The sequence below is a fragment of the Anolis carolinensis genome, unplaced genomic scaffold (assembly GCF_035594765.1).
Source record: "Anolis carolinensis isolate JA03-04 unplaced genomic scaffold, rAnoCar3.1.pri scaffold_9, whole genome shotgun sequence".
In the NCBI taxonomy this organism is placed as follows: domain Eukaryota; kingdom Metazoa; phylum Chordata; class Lepidosauria; order Squamata; family Dactyloidae; genus Anolis; species Anolis carolinensis.
In genome coordinates, this window is record NW_026943820.1 from 5,442,461 (window position 1) to 5,449,123 (window position 6,663).

A 6,663-nucleotide genomic window follows, 5' to 3' on the forward strand; every position below is an offset into this window, starting at 1 on the left:
TCTTTTGGGATCCACTTCGGTTGCATTGTTTTGTGCAGACATTTGGGGTCCCCAGATTGATGTGCCTTTTTGTGGCTTTTGCAATGGAGGGGTGCAGTTTCCGTCGTGCACGGTTTGGGGGCAGCATTTCCCCAGAGACACAAGCACTTTCTTTCTTTCGTTCTTTCCCTTGAAAATAAAAGGACCCATTATCCATCCCTCTCTGAGGTTTTTGTGCATCTTGGCCACAACCCATTTGGAGCAGATGCTCTGGAACTTTATTAGTGATTTGCTCATTTTTAGATACAGATAGAGATATAAAACTGGTCAAAATGGGCATTTTGGCAATGAAATCTTGTCAGTTAATAAAACTGAAACATAGTAGACTCTCAGTTAAGAGATTAGCAGATGCCGGATAAATGTCCTTTGAGTTACTTGAGAGTTACTATCAATGTAGGCCTAGCTTATACTATATCCCATACTAGTCCATCCCATAAGCTCTGTGTTGACTTGGTGTTCATATTGACATTTTTTCCTTCTCTCCTTCCTCTCTTCTTTTTCCCTTCTTGATTGTTTCCCTTTGCCCCGCTTTCTGCCCATCGATTGCGATTCACCACGATTTTCAGATTTGCTCCGGTCGCTAATGCACTCAACTCCACATTGCTGCTGCTTCCAACTCTTCCTTACCTTTAAAAAAGCAAAGAACGATAGAAAGAAAAAAAGAAAGCAAGAAAGCAAATCAGCAGTGTTAGGGCTTGACTTCTCGGAATAAAATCAAAGGTGCCGGCGGTACGTTTGAACTGACATTTCCCAGGGAGGCTGATAATGAAAACCTTGCCGCGCCACGAAGCGTCATAATTGATGGCCTGTAATTAATATTTGAAAGGCAGGATGGGTGACAGACAGGTGCGCAGAGACACACACAGGCGTTGCATAATTGGGGTGTTGTTTCTACAGTGCACAAATATTATGTGTGTAGATTATATCCAGGGAAGGAAGGGTGCGCCTCATTTGGGGTCTGTAAACATGCCATATGAAGGGAAATGGGGAAAAGTACAGAGTGCAAATGCCGTCCTCTTTGGGTCAGATTCCTTTAGAGCAGATCCCTTTGGTGCGAATCCAGCCCCAGGAAAAGGGCAATTGTAATGAGGTTTTGAAAAGGGAACAACGCGGTGGTTCCCTGATTTGCAAAAGCAAGGCCTCGGGACCCATAGGATGCACTTACCGAACCTTCATATTTGGGGAGAGAGACAAATGGACCTAAAGAAGGAGGGGTTGATTATACAAAGGCCAAAGCCCTGCCTCAATGGGATTATGTCCCTTCTCATAAAATTCATAAAACCGGCCGTCCATTTCTCAGCGTGACTGGATTTAAACAGGCGAATAATGTCTCCCCCCCCCCAAAAAAAAATGTCTCTCTTTGGCTCCCATTCGCGATGCTTTCCTGACTTCCCTTCCCTTTTCATGTCCTCTTCTCCTTTTCCTCCCCTTCTCCCTGCACCACCATTTTATATGAAGGCATGAACTCGCATGATGAGAAGTTATCAGGAAATGGAGGAGAGAATGTGGGGAGAGGAAGCAAGGAAGGCAGAGAGAGAGAAAGAGAAGGAGGGAGGAATGGAGGGCAGAAAATGGTAAATTGTGGCTGTCAAGCTCTCCTCGGGACAGGAAAATCTCTTATTAAAGCCCCCCCCTTCCAACCCACATTATTATTATTGTTATTATTATTACTGCTATTACTATCTACCTCTCTTTCTCACATTCGCTTCATCTTAAAAGGAAATATTTCAAGATAAAAGTATCCAGGTGATTTGTTTTCTAAATCAGAACTGCCCAAGGGGAAAGTGGGTTTGAGTGTCCATTGAACCGTCCCTCCCTTCCTTTTCTTCTTTCCTTCTTTCCTTCCTTCCTTCTCTCCCTTTCTCCGTCCTTCTCTCCTTCCTTCTTCTCCTCTTTTCTTCCCTCCCTCTTGTTTTTTCTATCTCCTCTCCAGTCCCGAGCTGCAACTTGCAGAATCACCGCTTGTTATAAGCGGGAAGCTTTAATTGATTTATTGTTGCAACAAACTCTCTGGAGAATGTATGTATTTGCCTCATTGGCTTTCTCCACAAAGGGCCAGGGCTCACCCTCTGCTCTGTCCTGCATTCAGCAAAGAATTAAATGTTCCTCCATTGGGAAGCGAGGAGGAACAATCCCCACCTTCACCTTCATTAAGGAAGATTTCTACCTTCATTTTGGATGAGGGAAAATAGATACTATGAGTTTGTTTTATTTTCAGTGGTGAGCAACAATGGTTGGTAATTAATGCAATCCTTTGAGAGGCAGGCAACAAATAATAATAATAATAATAATAATAATAATAATAATAATAATAATAATTAGAAGAAGAAGAAGAAACTAGAAAAGCTGACATGATACGAGGATTTAAAGATCGAACTGCAAAGACTCTGGCACAAGCCAGTAAAGATGGTCCTAGTGGTGATCGGCACACTAGGTACAGTGCCTCAAGACTTTGGCCAGCACTTGAAAACAATTGGCGCTGACAAAATCACCATCTGTCAGCTGCAAAAGACCACCCTACTCGGATCTGCACGCATTATTCGCCGCTACATCACATAGTCCTAGACGCTTGGGAAGTGTCAGACATGTGATCCAATACAACAGCTAGCCTAGTGATCTTGTTTGCTGTATACTAATCTTGTTATGTATCAAATAATAATCCTAATAATTGATGTTGTTGTTTCTGGGTCTCAGATTTTGGGCTGGCAACCACTCTCTTAGTGATGTTCTCAGTCATACTATTTAAACATCGTTTTCATTTTGCACATTGGTTTACTCAGTGCCCTTCTCCCTTTACTCCATTTCTGTGAGCCTGTCAGGAGGAATTCATTGCAGCAGGTAAACACAATCCCAGAAAAAACAAAGCATAAACAGCATAAACAAAACAAAATATGCATTGTTTTAGCGGAAGAGCCAGTTCCAAAAGGGAATTGCCTTTTGCCGTTCCTGCTGACTCCAATCTCGCCGAATCAAAGACGCTAGGCCCATAACTCATTCTTTCATGCTGGGAAGGACAGACACCCAGGGAAGGCATGATTGTCATTACGGTTCGCAAGAAGTCCCTTTGCTTTCTTTATCAGCTACAGAGGGGAGGAGGGAGAGGAGAAGGAAGAAGAAGGAGAAGAAAAAGAGGGGGAAGAAGAAGGAGATGGGGAAGAGGAGAAAAAAAGAAGAGGAAGACCAAAAGGAAGAAGAGGAAGGCGAGGAGGAAGAAGAAAATGAGGAGGAAGGAGAAGAAGAGGAGAAGACAGAAAGAGGAAGAGGTCTTTGCCTGCAGTCAAAAAGCCTTACCTTGAGGCCTCTTCCAACAGAACATCTCTGTCCATAAAAGAAGGTGTCCCTGTTGTCCAAAATGGGCCATTTGTAGGGTCTCTGGGGACCCTATATGCCATGTAACCCCCCTCCCCCTTTGCAGTCAATAGGTTGGGGTCCAAACAGCACAGAAGTTGGGACCCCTCCCTCTCCAAAGAGCCACAAGAACAGGCTCCCTGTTTATTATTACAGAAAGTCCTGGCTGCTTTGTAGTTCTGCCTGGAAATGTTTTTATTCTATGGGATGCAGCTCTGGAACAAAACAGGAATTAGGCCCCAAACACCTCCGCCCCTTTCCCCCTGAAAACAAGTCAGGATGGCCGGCATCCAACACGAGCTGCATGTAAAACACTGGAGGAATCCCTTAAGAAAGCAGTGTTTTGAGGGGGATTGGGTGGGACTCTGATGCTGCGCTTTTGGCATCCAGCATTTTATAGGGCAACATTTGCCCCTTGGGCCCAATGCCAAGACATTAAAGCGCACACAGTAATCATTATTATAATGTTTACTGGTGACCCGCCTCTCCTAACGGCCTAATATATACAATATCACCTTGGGTATTAAGAGTCGACGCTCCAGTTCTGACTTTGGAACTGTGGGAGTTGAAGTCCAAAACACCGAGAGGGCCATAGTTTGCCCAGGCCTGCTCCCATCATTGCTATCCCCTTGGCCAACTCTTGGAGATGCTGCGAGGTCCTCCCAAACACCTGGAGGAACACAATTTAGGAGACACTTCTTGGACCGGATAGCCTTTGAGGAGCCCTTACCTTTCTAATCTAACCAAATGCTAAGATGGATGGGTCTTCCAGGTGTTTTGGACTCCCAACAAGCCCATAGTCAAGTATATGAGAAGCAAAAATCAGAGTCCCTCCATAACTGCAAGCACTATCTCAACCAAATTTTGACAATTCACACTGTCATTACCTATCTTTCTACCAATTTACATTGTAATATATGACATCGTCGAAGCTTCCAAAATGTGGTTGGGATTTGACCTGGATTGCAGGTGGAAACTGAGGAAACTGGGGTGACTACCACTGGTTCATCTAATCCAAGCCCTGCCAAAGAAACAATGGAACAGGAGCAAGGAGAAGAAGCTGTGTCGTTGTTGGACCTTGGACTGTTTCTGATGACCAAGTGAAAGCTCAGTTAGTGCAAAATCCACAGGCTCCATGGCCAGGATATGTATTTCCTGTGGATAAGAAGAGGCAACGAAGGGTTGCTGTGAGTTTTCCGGACTGTATGGCCATGTTCCAGAAGCATTCTGTCCTGACGTTTCGCTTCTGGAACATGGCCAAACAGCACAGAAAACTCACAGCAACCCAGTGATTCCGGCCATGAAAGCCTTTGACAAAACAGAGGCATCTAAGTTTTCAACCCAAATGGTTCAGCGAATTTCCCTGATTAGCCTACTCATTTCATCTACAAGGTGTATTCTGTAAGTCCTGTGTGGTGTTTGGAGGAGAAGTTGGGAATCAAGGTGGTCATCAGAAGCTTGGAAAGCCATTTGTGTGATGGAAAAATGCAATAGAAACCAAAAACAGAGTCCCATCAGAACAACTTGTGCTGGGCTGAAAACTTCTTGCTAATTCACAGTGGAAAATGTCTTGATGAGAAAGGAAATACAGTAGAGTCTCACTTATCCAACATTCACTTATCCAAAGTTCTGGATTATCCAACTCAGTCTGCCTCCAGCCCGGATCCACAGCTGTTTCTCTAGGCAGCAAGGATTGAACTTTTAATAATTTCTGACAATGTTATTACTATAAGTTCATTTTATGCAATTTTATCTTTATTTGTAGTCAATTTGTTAGTAGCCAATGTTTTTGTTGTCAAAGTTTTCAATACATTGTGATGTTTTGGTGCTAAATCTGTAAATACAGCAATTACTACATAACGTTACTGTGTATTGAACTGCTTTTTCTGTCGAATTGTTGTAAAACATATTGTTTTGGTGCTTAATTTGTAAAATCATAACATAATTTGACATTTAATAAGCTTTTCCTTATTCCCTCCTTATTATCCAACATTTTCATTTATCCAACGTTCTGCCAGCCTGTTTATGTTGGATAAGTGAGACACTACTATATAAGAAGATGGTGGTGTCGGCAGGTTTTTGAGTAATTACATTGGACTACCGCCGATTTCAGGGCCTGAATATATTACACAAACAATATGATACATTTTAATATATTGGGTTTATGGTTCCCGTCCCCTTGATCTGGTCATGTAAGTGTGATTTATTGTTATAATTGTATTATTTTACTTTGTTTAATAATGTGTATTATGTTGTTATGTAATGTTTGTGTTGCTTTTATGACTGTAAACCGCCCTGAGTCCCATCCGGGAGATAGGGCGGTATATAAATAAAGTTATTATTATTATTATTATTATTATTATTATTATTATTATTATTATTATTATTATTAAAGAAACCTCTGCCAATTGTGTAAATGATTGTCCTTTGTGGCCAACAAGAACCGGCTTAAAGAGGGAGCAATGATTCAGGACGTAGGTTGATAAAAGTGAAGTTTTTCCCCTGACATTAAGTCCAGTCTTGTCCAACTCTGGGGATTGGTGCTTATCTCCATTTCTAAGCCGAAGAGCCGGCGTTGTCCGTAGACGCCTCCTAGGTCATGTGGCCAGCATGACTGCATGGAGCGTCGTTACCTTCCCGCTGGGAGCGGTACCTATTGATCTACTCACATTTGCATGTCTTAGAACTGCTAGGTTGGCAGAAGCTGGGGCTAACAACAGGCGCTTACTCCGCTTCATGGATTTGAACCTGCAACCATGTTCAACAGCTCAGTGGTTTAACACACTGTGCCAGTGGGGGCTCCCGATTCAGGATGTATTACCTTTGCACAATGAGGGTCATTTCAGGGCCTTGTTGAAATCTAGTCGTCGTCGTTGTCTCACTCGTTCCGTCGTTTTCGACTCTTTGTGACCTCATGGACCAGCCAGAGCTCCCTGTCGGCTGTCACCATCCCCAGTTCCTTCAAGGTCGAGCCAGTCCCTTCAAGGATACCGTCCCTCCATCTCGCCCTTGGTCGGCCTCTCTTCCTTTTTCCTTCCATTTTCCCCAGCATCATGATCTTCTCCAAGCTTTCCTGTCTTCTCATGATGTGGCCAAAATACTTCAACTTTGCCTCTAATATCCTTCCCTCCAGTGAGCAGTCTGGCATTATTTCCTGGAGGATTGACTGGTTGGATCTTCTTGCCAAGGTCCAAGGCACTCTCAGGATTTTCCTCCAGCACCAAAGTTCAAAAGTGTCTATCTTCTTTCGCTCAGCCTTCCTTATGGTCCAGCTCT

The 6,663-nt window shown here is 43.4% G+C and overlaps 1 long non-coding RNA gene across 1 annotated transcript; it reads right to left on the bottom strand.

Annotated features, from left to right (window-relative positions):
• Positions 1-234: 234 nt before the first annotated feature.
• On the bottom strand, positions 235-4,361 carry LOC134293631 (uncharacterized). Its single transcript, XR_010000580.1, has 2 exons — positions 3,331-4,361; positions 235-666 (listed from the first exon to the last, which is right to left on the bottom strand). It is a non-coding gene; the product is annotated as an uncharacterized LOC134293631 (long non-coding RNA).
• Positions 4,362-6,663: the final 2,302 nt, after the last annotated feature.